General features: G+C 47.9%; 1 protein-coding gene across 2 annotated transcripts in view; it reads left to right on the forward strand.

Annotated features, from left to right (window-relative positions):
• The window catches only part of ubtd2 (ubiquitin domain containing 2), a 100,273-nt gene that overhangs the window by 69,325 nt on the left and 18,709 nt on the right, over positions 1 to 12,239 (forward strand). The window lies entirely within an intron of this gene.

The following is a 12,239-nucleotide window of genomic DNA, read 5'->3' on the forward strand; positions in this document are numbered from 1 at the left end:
CAAAAAGCTCACTCTTCCCTACATTGAGCTTATAGCCCGAGAACTCCCCAAACTCCCTCAGAGTCTGCATGACCTCCACCATCCCTTCCATTGGGTCCGCCACGTACAGCAGCAGGTCATCCGCGTATAGCGACACCCGATGCTCTTCTCCCCCGCGGACCACCCCCCTCCATTTATTAGACTCCCTCAGTGATATGACCAAGGGTTCGATCGCCAATGCAAACAACAGGGGGGACAGGGGGCACCCCTGCCTCGGGCCACGTGTCTTTTTGAAGACTGCTGCAAAGTGAATCCACAGGCATCCAGCAAATGCTGTGGGGTGCTCGTATTTCTTTTGCCTACATTTGTTGAGGCCATCTACGGGGTCACCCCGGTTATACCCGATCGCATCCAGGATCGCGGTATGCATTTCTGCAAGGGTGCCTCCTCCTACATTCTGTGGGTCGGGAAGGGCCGCTGCTACTGAAGGGTCTAAACTTAAAACTGTGAGCTTTACATGCTCTCGCTCATCCAGGCCGTACATGGTCGCATGATGCTTTACTGTGGCAAAGAAATGGTGGGGGTTGAGGTGGGGAGGAACGGTGTGATCTTATCGCACGCGTCCCGTAATTGGGTCACTGTTAAGGGGGTGGAGTATAGAAATTCCGTATCGTCCACTATGGCTGTGCGGCGGGTGGTTACTGGGTTCATTGGAGCGTGAACCATCTGCTCTGTGGGGGATTGGGGCGCTTTCCTCTTTTGTGGCTTTCCCTGCGCACATGTTCCCTGAACATGTTTCGTTCAATTCTTCCCAGTCAGGACCGTCTTCCTGATCTAATTTTTCTCCAAAGGTTTCCTGGAAACCTTTTTGAACTGAAAGCAGCGATTGCAGCTCTGCAATCTGCTTCCGGCACTTTGCGTGATCTAGCGTACTTTGTCTTTGTTCTGTGGTGGCAGCATGGAGTGCTCTTAATGCTGCCTTGAGGTCACTACACTGTCTCTGTAATGCTTCTACCTGTTTTTCCGTTTCTTCACGTACCAGGACTGCACGTTGCGTGTCCTGATAGGCCTTTTCATATTTAGACTGGAAGCTGCTTGGGTGCGCCAGACAAGACTGGTGTGCCCTTTTGGCATCCTCCACCTCTCCATCTTTTGCTGCCAACTTCCTTCTCAATTCCAAATTCTCCTTTTCTACCGCACTTACATCGACCTTACTCATTCGATGTATGCTCTCAACTTCTTTCCGGAGCATCCTAACGACCTCCTCTGTGCCTCGCAATTGTGCCAAGCAGGACACGATTGCCATCGGCTTGCGAGCTTCCCCTCAGCTCTTTTTGTGGATCTCGCTCAGGGTCTCCCACCAAGTATGTCCTATACTCCCGGGGCCTGATTCCTCGTTGTCACAGAATTCATTCCAAAGGGGTCATCCTTTCCCTTTGAGATATTTCCTGATCTCTTCCTCCCAAATGGGACATTGTCCCACTCTACTGCTGCTGGTCGCTGCGACCGCAAATTCCTCTGGGTTCATGAGGCGCTGCATTGCCATCTTTCCTATTCGAATGCTGCTCTTTAAATTTTGGGACAGGGGTATTAATCCGAATGCTGCTCTTCAAATTTGGGACAGGGGTATTAAGGCGGGGCTGTAAATACGGGTACGGCTTTCGCTACTTTCCGATATACAAACTTCCGACAGTTTTGTGGCAACAAAAAATCTATCAGTTTTACCTTATCACCCTGTTAGTTACGCATGCATACACACGCTTCCGAATTTATGAGTATTGATCAGAACTGCTTGAAAACTTGTGGTTTTCTGTTTCCAATTGGATCTCTAATTCAAATTCTGGGTTCTCCCGGAGTGGTTTTCCACTTCTAGATCGGGTCCCGTCAGGATGTCGCCAAATAATGTTGCTAACTTTGCCTTAGTTCAATTGCTCTGTGTTATTACCTTTGCTCTTGAGCCGCCAGGTATCTTTATGATACCGCCACGTGGTTCAAGTCCGAGTAATGATCAATAATCCAATACACCGATTAGTAAGGTTTAAATCAGAGCATATTTATTATACACCGTAATCGCTACTCATGCACAAATTCTACGTCTAAGCTACTTCTACAACTAACAGGCCTATACTTATCTTGAACTGGCCCACCAGGTCAGGGAAACAAATGGCCTTTCGTTCGGGTTCTGAGCCTGCGGGATTCGAAGTTGGTACAGATTGGTAGCTAGGAGCGCCTATCTCGTAGCGAGCGTTGAATTAAGACTTTCAGGTTCGACCTTCACTGCTCCGGTCACGGTCAATGTTGGTTCGTTGTTGCTGGGTGACCCGGGCAGGAAGAATAGCTGAAGAGGAGCTGCGGAAGAGTGAAGAGATGGAGAAGAGAGAAACTTGAACTTGGGGCTCAATTCTTATAGTCCCCAGGGCCTTCCTGCCTTTCGGGGCGGACCCTCTACCTGGTCCCAAGTGATTGGACTTTGTCCCAATCGCTTGGTTCAATTTTCTCCAATGCTGGAGTGGTTCTCTGATCGATGGGCGGTCTTGAGGTGCTCATTCACCTCCTTTTGTGTAGGCTAAATGTTGCTTATTGTTCACAGGGATTGCTCATTAGTATGCAGATGGCTGTTGCTTTGTTATGCTGATGGTCGCTGGTATCGATGTTGTCTGGTTTTTGCAGAGGTAAATACACAGCAAACCTGCAGCTGCTGGTTTTTGTCTTGTTGACTGACTTTCCCATCAGCCTTTGCCGTTCGCCATTTTGAATCGGGAGTTGGCCATTTTAAGTGGCTACAAGACCACTGAGAAAGGCATCATTTTGGTCAATATTTGTTTCAAGGCATTTGAATTTTATTTGATTGAAGTATTTCTTTAACTAACATATAGCAATAGGTACCCACTGATAAGAAGTCAAGGTATCAATCAATCCTATATTGTCAAATCGGGTAGTGCACAACCCTGAGATTGGTAATAACATTGTTCCAAATGGCCTCTAATTGTCTAAAGTTTTTTTTTCTTCTTTCAGGGATGAGCGAGTCACTGTTAAGGCCAGCATTTGTTCGGGGAATATTAAGAGAAGCTGTACAGGGCAGCATGGCAGCACAGTGGTTAGCACAGTTGCTTAACAGCTCCAGAGTCTCAGGTTCGATTCCCAGCTTAAGTCACTGTCTGTGCAGAGTCTACACATTCTCCCCCTGTCTCCGTGGGTTTCCTCCGGGTGCGCCGGTTTCCTCCCACCGTCCAAAGGTGTGCAGGTTAGGTGGATTGGCCATGATAAATTGCCCTTCATGTCCAAAAAGGTTAGGTGGGATTACTGGGTTACGGGGTTACCAGGATAGGGTGGAGGTATGGGCTTGAGTAGGGTGCTCTTTCCAAGAGCCGGTGCAGACTCGATGGGCCGAATGGCCTCCTTCTGCACTGTAAGTTCTATGAATCATTTTATGAGCCGGGTGGAGAAGGGGATATGGGACGTGTACTGGCTGGGTTGGACTTTCCAAGGTTGGAGGAAGAGAGGAGGCAGGCGTTGGAAGAGCGGCTGAGGGAGGTGATTGACCGCATTAGGGGGGTGATGTCGGAGAAGACCCGAGGGTCGGCCGGCTTTCCAACGGAGTTTTATAAGGCGTTTGCAGCAGAGTTGACACCGTATTTGTTGGGGATGGTTAGTGAGGCATTGGCGAAGGGGGAGCTGCCAGAGACACTGATGCAGGTGTCGATCACACTAATCCTGAAGAAGGGAATCATCCGTTGGAGTGTGGGTCAGAGAGGCCCATTTTGTTGTTGAACACAAGACGTGAAAGTGCTGGCTAAGTTGGTGGCGTGGCGGATGGAGGGATGTGTGCCAGGGTGGTCGCTGAGGAACAAACTAGTTTTGTAAAGGACAGGCAGCTCTCTTGTAACATCAGGAGGCTTCTAAATGTGGTTATGACTCCATCGTGGGGCAGGTGACGGACGTTCTTGTCCCTATGGATGCAGAGAAGGCTTTTGATTGGATGGAGTGGAAGTATTTTTTTGAGATGTTGGTTAGGTTTGGGTTTGGCCAGAAGTTGGCATGAGTACACCTGCTGTATGTAGACCACCCGGTGGCAAGTGCACGTACAAACGAGATGAGTTCAGAGTTTTGGACTGCACAGGGGAATGAGACAGGGGTGTCCACTGTCCCAGTTATTGTTCACGATGGCCCTTAGGGGCACTGCGGAATGGCAGGGGATTGTGAGGGGGAGCAGGGAGCACTGGGTGCCACTGTATGCGGGTGACCTGTTGTTTGTGTCGGATCCATTGGAGAGTATGTGTAGGTTCAGGAGAGTATTGGAGAGGTTTGGGGCCTTCTCTGGGCATAAGTTAAATGTCGGGAAAAGTGAGGTGTCTCTGGTGAATCTGTGGAACGGGGAGGCCAACTTGGGGGTGTTGCCATTCAAGATAGCTAGGGAAAGCTTCGGTTATTTGGAGCCGAGGGAATGGGCTATGATGCGCAGGTGGAATTTGACAACCTTAGTGGAGGAGATAGGGGGGATTTTAAGAGATGGGAAACAATACACCTGACACTGGCAGGGAGGGTGCAGGTGGTAAAGATGAATGTGATGCCAAGGTTCCGGTTTGTTTCCCAGACACGATCTTTCTCCCAAAGGCCTTGCGGAAATTGGAAACAGTGATTCGGAGTTTATATGGGTGGGAAGGTGCCGAGGGTAAAGAGGGCCCCGTTACAGAGGCAGAAAGGGGGGTTGGCGCTCCCGAACCTGCTGGACTATTATTGGACGGCGAACCTGCTGCACTATTATTGGGCGGCGCATGTGGAGAAGGTGAGGCGATGGTGGCGGTGGGGGGGAGGGCGGAGTGGATCAAGATGGAGGAGTCCTGTAGGGGTTCCAGTCTGACGGCTATGGTGACAGTTCAGCTCCACGGGGGAGTATATGGGGAGCCAGGTGGTACTGAGGATGGTTCATATAAGCTTGATTCAGTTCACGGTGGTAGTGCACAGGGTACATATGACCTGGGCGAGGATGAGTGGTTCTTCCAAGGGGTGCAAGAAGTGTGGACGAGGGCCGGCAAATCATGCGCATATGTTCTGCCGTTGCGAGAAGTTGGAGAGATACTGGGAAGCAGTGTTTGGGATGTTATCTAAAATTGTGTGAGTGGAAGTCAGGCCAGACTCAGATCTTTGTGGTATCACAAGTGTCAGAGCTGCTGGAAGGGAAGGGGGCGATGTTGTGGCCTTCGCCTCTTTAATTGGCCACCGAAGGATCTTCTAAATTCGAGTTCGGATATGCTGCCTGAGTTGAGGGGGTCAGCAGAGGGCTTCGAGACATGGTGGGAGTTGTTCATGACACTGTTCGTCGAGGGAGAGAGGGGAGGGGGTAAAAGGGGAAATATTGTGGGGGGGGGGGGGACTTACCAGGGGTACGCCATGGGGTACGGGCCTCTGGCACGGAGTCTGTCCCTGTTGCTCAGAGGGGAAGGGGGGAGAGGAGCAGAGCATTAGTAATTGGGGACTCGATAGTCAGGGGCACAGATAGGAGATTTTGTGGGAGCGTGAGAGACTCACGTTTGGTATGTTGCCTCCCAGGTGCAAGGGAACGTGATGTCTCGGATTGTGTTTTCCGGGTCCTTAAGGGGGAGAGGGAGCAGCCCCAAGTCGTGGTCCACATTGGCACTAACGACATAGGTAGGAAAGGGGACAAGGATGTCAGGCAGGCTTTCAGGGAGCGAGGATGGAAGCTCAGAACTAGAACAAACAGAGTTGTTATCTCTGGGTTGTTGCCCGTGCCACGTGATAATGAGATGAGGAATAGGGAGAGAGAGCAATTAAACACGTGGCTACAGGGATGGTGCAGGCGGGAGCGATTCAGATTTCTGGATAACTGGGGCTCTTTCTGGGGAAGGTGGGACCTCTACAGACAGGATGGTCTACATCTGAACCTGAGGGGCACAAATATCCTGGGGGGGAGATTTGTTAGTGCTCTCTGGGGGGTTTTAAACTAATGCAGCAGGGGCATGGGAACCTGGATTGTAGTTTTAGGGTATGGGAGAATGAGAGTATAGAGGTCAGGAGCACAGATTTGACGTCGCAGGAGGGGGCCAGTGTGCAGGTAGGTGGTTTGAAGTGTGTCTACTTCAATGCCAGGAGTATACGAAATAAGGTAGGGGAACTGGCAGCATGGGTTGGTACCTGGGACTTCGATGTTGTGCCCATTACGGAGACATGGATAGAGCAGGGACAGGAATGGATGTTGCAGGTTCTGGGGTTTAGGTGTTTTAGTAAGCTCAGAGAAGGAGGCAAAAGAGGGGGAGGTGTGGCGCTGCTAGTCAAGAGCAGTATTACGGTGGCGGAGAGGATGCTAGATGGGGACTTATCTTCCGAGGAAGTATGGGCTGAGGTTAGAAACAGGAAAGGAGAGGTCACCCTGTTGGGAGTTTTCTATAGGCCTCCTAATAGTTCTAGGGATGTAGAGGAAAGGATGGCGAGGATGATCCTGGATAAGAGCGAAAGTAACAGAGTAGTTATTATGGGAGACTTTAACTTCCCAAATATTGACTGGAAAAGATATAGTTCGAGTACATTAGATGGGTCGTTTTTTGTACAGTGTGTGCAGGAGGGTTTCCTGACACAATATGTTGACAGGCCAACAAGAGGCGAGGCCACGTTGGATTTGGTTTTGGGTAATGAACCTGGCCAGGTGTTGGATTTGGAGGTAGGAGAGCATTTTGGGGACAGTGACCACAATTCGGTGACGTTTACGCTAGTGATGGAAAGGGATAAGTATACACCGCAGGGTAAGAGTTATAGCTGGGGGAAGGGCAATTATGATGCCATTATTCGGGACTTGGGGGGGATAGGTTGGAGAAGTAGACCAAGTGTTGGGCACACTGGATAAGTGGAGCTTGTTCAAGGATCAGCTACTGCGTGTTCTTGATAAGTACGTACCGGTCAGGCAGGGAGGAAGGCTTAGAGCGAGGGAACCGTGGTTTACCAAAGAAGTGGAATCTCTTGTTAAGAGGAAGAAGGAGGCCTATGTGAAGATGAGGTGTGAAGTTTCAGTTGGGGCGCTTGATAGTTACAAGGTAGCGAGGAAGGATCTAAAGAGAGAGGTAAGACGAGCAAGGAGGGGACATGAGAAGTATTTGGCAGGTAGGATCAAGGAAACCCCAAAAGCTTTCTATAGGTATGTCAGGAATAAGCGAATGACTAGGGTAAGAGTAGGACCAGTCAAGGACAGGGATGATAAGCTGTGTGTGGAGTCTGAAGAGATAGGCGAGATACTAAATGAATATTTTTCATCAGTACTCACTCAGGAAAAAGATAATGTTGTGGAGGAGAATGCTGAGACCCAGACTATTAGAATAGATGGCATTGAGGTACTTAGGGAAGAGGTGTTGGCAATTCTGGACAGGCTGAAAGTAGATAAGTCCCTGGGGCCTGATGGGATTTATCCTAGGATTCTCTGGGAGGCCAGGGAAGAGATTGCTGGACCTTTGGCTTTGATTTTTATGTCATCATTGGCTACAGGAATAGTACCAGAGGACTGGAGGATAGCAAATGTGGTCCCTTTGTTCAAAAAGGGGAGCAGAGACAACCCCGGCAACTACAGACCGGTGAGCCTCACGTCTGTAGTGGGTAAAGTCTTGGAGGGGATTATAAGAGACACGATTTATAATCATCTAGATAGGAATAATATGATCAGGGATAGTCAGCATGGCTTTGTAAAGGGTAGGTCATGCCTCACAAACCTTATCGAGTTCTTTGAGAAGGTGACTGAACAGGTAGACGAGGGTAGAGCAGTTGATGTGGTGTATATGGATTTCAGTAAAGCGTTTGATAAGGTTCCCCACGGTAGGCTGTTGCAGAAAATACGGAGGCTGGAGATTGAGGGTGATTTAGAGATGTGGATCAGAAATTGGCTAGCTGAAAGAAGACAGAGGGTGGTGGTTGATGGGAAATGTTCAGAATGGAGTTCAGTTACAAGTGGCGTACCACAAGGATCTGTTCTGTTTGTCATTTTTATCAATGACCTAGACGAAGGCGCAGAAGGGTGGGTGAGTAAATTTGCAGACGACACTAAAGTCGTGGTGTTGTCGACAGTGAGGAAGGATGTAGCAGGTTACAGAGGGACATAGATAAGCTGCAGAGCTGGGCTGAGAGGTGGCAAATGGAGTTTAATGTAGAGAAGTGTGAGGTGATTCACTTTGGAAGGAATAACAGGAATGCGGAATATTTGGCTAATGGTAAAGTTCTTGGAAGTGTGGATGAGCAGAGGGATCTAGGTGTCCATGTACATAGATCCCTGAAAGTTGCCACCCAGGTTGATAGGGTTGTGAAGAAGGCCTATGGAGTGTTGGCCTTTATTGGTAGAGGGATTGAGTTCCGGAGTCAGGAGGTCATGTTGCAGCTGTACAAAACTCTGGTACGGCCGCATTTGGAGTATTGCGTACAGTTCTGGTCACCGCATTATAGGAAGGACGTGGAGGCTTTGGAGCGGGTGCAGAGGAGATTTACCAGGATGTTGCCTGGTATAGAGGGAAAATCTTATGAGGAAAGGCTGATGGACTTGAGGTTGTTTTCATTGGAGAGAAGAAGGTTAAGAGGAGACTTAATAGAGGCATACAAAATGATCAGGGGGTTAGATAGGGTGGACAGTGAGAGCCTTCTCCCGCGGATGGAAATGGCTGGCACGAGGGGACATAGCTTTAAACTGAGGGGTAATAGATATAGGACAGAGGTCAGAGGTGGGTTCTTTACGCAAAGAGTGGTGAGGCCATGGAATGCCCTACCGGCAACAGTAGTGAACTCACCAACATTGAGGGCATTTAAAAGTTTATTGGATAAGCATATGGGTGATAATGGCATAGTGTAGGTTAGATGGCTTTTGTTTCGGTGCAACATCATGGGCCGAAGGGCCTGTACTGCGCTGTATCGTTCTATGTTCTATTGTAAATATGTGGTTGTTTTTTACACCTATTTGGAATAAAATACATTTTGACAATGGCCAGCATTTGTTACCCATCCCCCAGTTGCCCTGAACTGATTGTCTTGCAAGGCCATTGCCGGGTCAGTTCAGAGTCAACCACATTGCTGTAGGTCTGGAATCGCATCTAGGCCAGACCAGGTTAAGGGTGGTAGATTTGCTTCCCTGAAGAACATTAGTGAATCAGATGTTTTTATAACAATCAATCATTGTCATGGTCACCATTCATTTTTGAAAACATATATTTTATTCCAAATTCAAACCAGGTTAAATTACGAAACACAACCACAAACACATTTATAAATAGTTTGTAACATTTTTCGCTTAGGGCAAACTTGATCTTTTCCAGGTTCAAATTCGTGTAGGTTCCCCACCCATGCCACCCCTGGCGGCGCTGCTGACCACCAGCTCAACAAAATACTTTGCCGAACAATGAGGGAGGCGAAGGCAACCACGTCGGCCCCTTTCACCTCCTAAAGCCCCACCAGCTCTGAAAGCCAAAAATCGCCACCAAGGGGCACGGCGTTGCCTTGAACCCCAATATCTCCCACAGAGCCTTGAACACCGCTTCCCAAAAGCCCTCCATCCCCCAGAACACATTTCTCAAAGATCTTCTCCCCGAGAGGAAACCGCCCCCCCGTGCCTCATCAGGGTCCCGTGTACTACCTTGAATTGAATCGAATCCTTGCACAGGAAGTCAGATTGATTTGACGCAAAACCTCACTCCAGATCCTCCACCCTAGCCTCTGATTCCTGCACAACAGGGCCAGTACTAACTCCTGCCCCAACTTAGTGCTTCCGCAGCTGATTCCGGATCTTTATCGCTGACACCACCACTGGGCTCGTAGTGTATTTTCCTGGGCAAACGAGAGCTGGGCCATAGCCCTTAAACCCATTGTCACCATTCCTGAGATAATCTTTATATCCCAGACTTAGTAATTGAATTGAAATTTCATCAGCTGCCGTGGCAGGATATGAATCCATGTACCCAGAGCATTAGATTGGGCTTCTGGATTACTAGTCCAATGATATTAACACTACACCATTGCCTCCCTCAAAGTGTGGCGTGTGGTAGCTTGATGGGGATGGTTTTTTCCCTACATTATTTTACAAATATTGGCAAAGCAAAGTTTGATGCTATGTACTTTGTCCCAAAATAATTAAAATAGAATTAATCACATTTTATACCAGTAACTGTCCTGGAAAGGGCAAACTAAATTTATATGAAATAAAATACCACCAGTTTACAGTTAAACATTGAGTTTTTTCTTAATTTGTATAAGATGATATTTTACGATTAAGGCTGTGGTTTTCCAAAGTGTGCACTAGATGTTTATCATTGACATTTCAGTAGCTTTTTATTTGGCAATCAGCAGAAATAATCACTGTCACTTCTAAGCCTTCTAAGGTTTATTTGAGAATATTACATTGCGACATCAAAGTCGAAATGTTTTTCTCTATACTGAACTTGAACGTGCTCGCTTTCTGCTAAATGTACATGTCATGCTTCCTCCTATCAAATAACGACCGGATAACTAAAGATGAGTTTTGTATAGTATTAAGCATCTTGCGATTCATTGAAGCATAATACTGCAGTGAGGAATGCAGGTAGAATCTGTTGGCTAGAGTTCAAGGTAAGCTCATTGTCTGTCCAAACAAAACCTTGGGGTGGATTTACACTTCCCGCCAGCGGGATTGAAGATGGGGAGGTTCATTCAATTTCACCGGGTGGTCCGTCCACCTGTGAGCCAATTTAGGCCTTTAAGTAAGCAATTAATGCCACCTTAAAGGCCTCCTCCTGCTGCCACCAGGATTTAACCAGTGGCAGGAGACGACCATGCCAGGCGCCTAGCCCAGAATGTTGCTCTGCGCAAGCCAGTAGTGGGCAGGGAGGTCCCTTCTTAACTAGGCCTCTGGGCCTATTGGAGGTCCCATCCACCAGCCACAAGAATTTATAACCACCTCAACCTTCACCAAGGTTGATCTTCCCCATTATCTCTCACATCCTAGCCCTCCAACCCCCTTGTTGGGCCAGCCAGCTTGACCCCGTACATACACCAAAATCCTGATTCAATGCCACACGTCTCTGTTACGAAGTACTGGAGAGTTGCTTGCCTTAATTAACCTGCAGTTCTCTGAGGCAGGACTAGTTCATCCAGAAGGATGGAATTTTTTTTGTTTAATTTTATTCCTTGATCCATCTCCTTGCTCCGCAAATCAATTCAAATTCTAATTGGATCCCATTCATCTTCCCCACAAAAGGGATATACTAGATCCAAACTGACAATAAAAGACAGTGCACCTGATATTGGGGCTTGAACTGATGCTTGATCTTAGCCAAAAGGCCAAGAAGCAATGGAAATCCCACCTCGAGCCTATTAATGGCCATTTGGCTATTAACTGGCTACATGGCAGATGGTGTTCCCTTTGGAAGGCTCCCAGCTTTTAGCTGGAGTACGGTGGGGTATCCCTCATCTAATTCAGTTCCTCATGTGCATGTTGTGGCCTTGCCTATGGTTAGCTGGAGGAGCTGTTTTAGCTGATTTTGTTGCATCAGGACAATGTTGGGAGAGGTTAGTCAAAAGATCGAATCTGTGGTTTAGATTTAGATTTAGTGTCATGTGTACTGAGGTGGAGAAAGTATTGTTCTGTGTACAGTCCAGGCAGATTGCTCCATACATAGAACATACGAACAAACGAGCTGGTTTAGCTCAGTGGGCTAGATAGCTGGTTTGTGATGCAAAACAAGGCCAGCAGCGCGGGTTCAATTTGCGTACCAGCTTACCCGAACAGGCACCGTAATGTGGCAACTAGGGGCTTTTCACAGTAACTTCATATTTGTGACAATAAAAGGTTATTATTAGGGGCTGGTTTAGCACAGTGGGCTAAATAGCTGGCTTGTAAAGCAGACCAAGGCCAGCAGTGCGGGGTCAATTCCCGTCCCAGCCTCCCCAAACAGGTGGCGGAATGTGGCGACTAGGGGCTTTTCATAGTAACTTTATTTGAAGCCTACTTGTGACAATAAGCGATTTTCATTTCATTTCAAATCCATGAGGATACATAATGAAAATGCAGAAACATAGCCAGTGAAGTATACGGTATATAGTGCTGCAACTGTAGAGAAGATGTGTATAAAATCAGTTCAGTGCATAAGAGGGCCATTCAGGAATTTGGTGACAGCAGGGAAAAAGATGTTTTTGAATCTATCAGTGCGTGTTCTCAAACTTTTGTATCTTCTGCCGGTTGGAAGAGGGACTAACCTGGGTGGGAGGAGTCTCTGATTATGCTGTCTGCTTTCCCAAGGCAGCAGAAG

The sequence above is a fragment of the Scyliorhinus torazame genome, chromosome 7 (assembly GCF_047496885.1).
Source record: "Scyliorhinus torazame isolate Kashiwa2021f chromosome 7, sScyTor2.1, whole genome shotgun sequence".
Taxonomy (NCBI): Eukaryota; Metazoa; Chordata; class Chondrichthyes; order Carcharhiniformes; family Scyliorhinidae; genus Scyliorhinus; species Scyliorhinus torazame.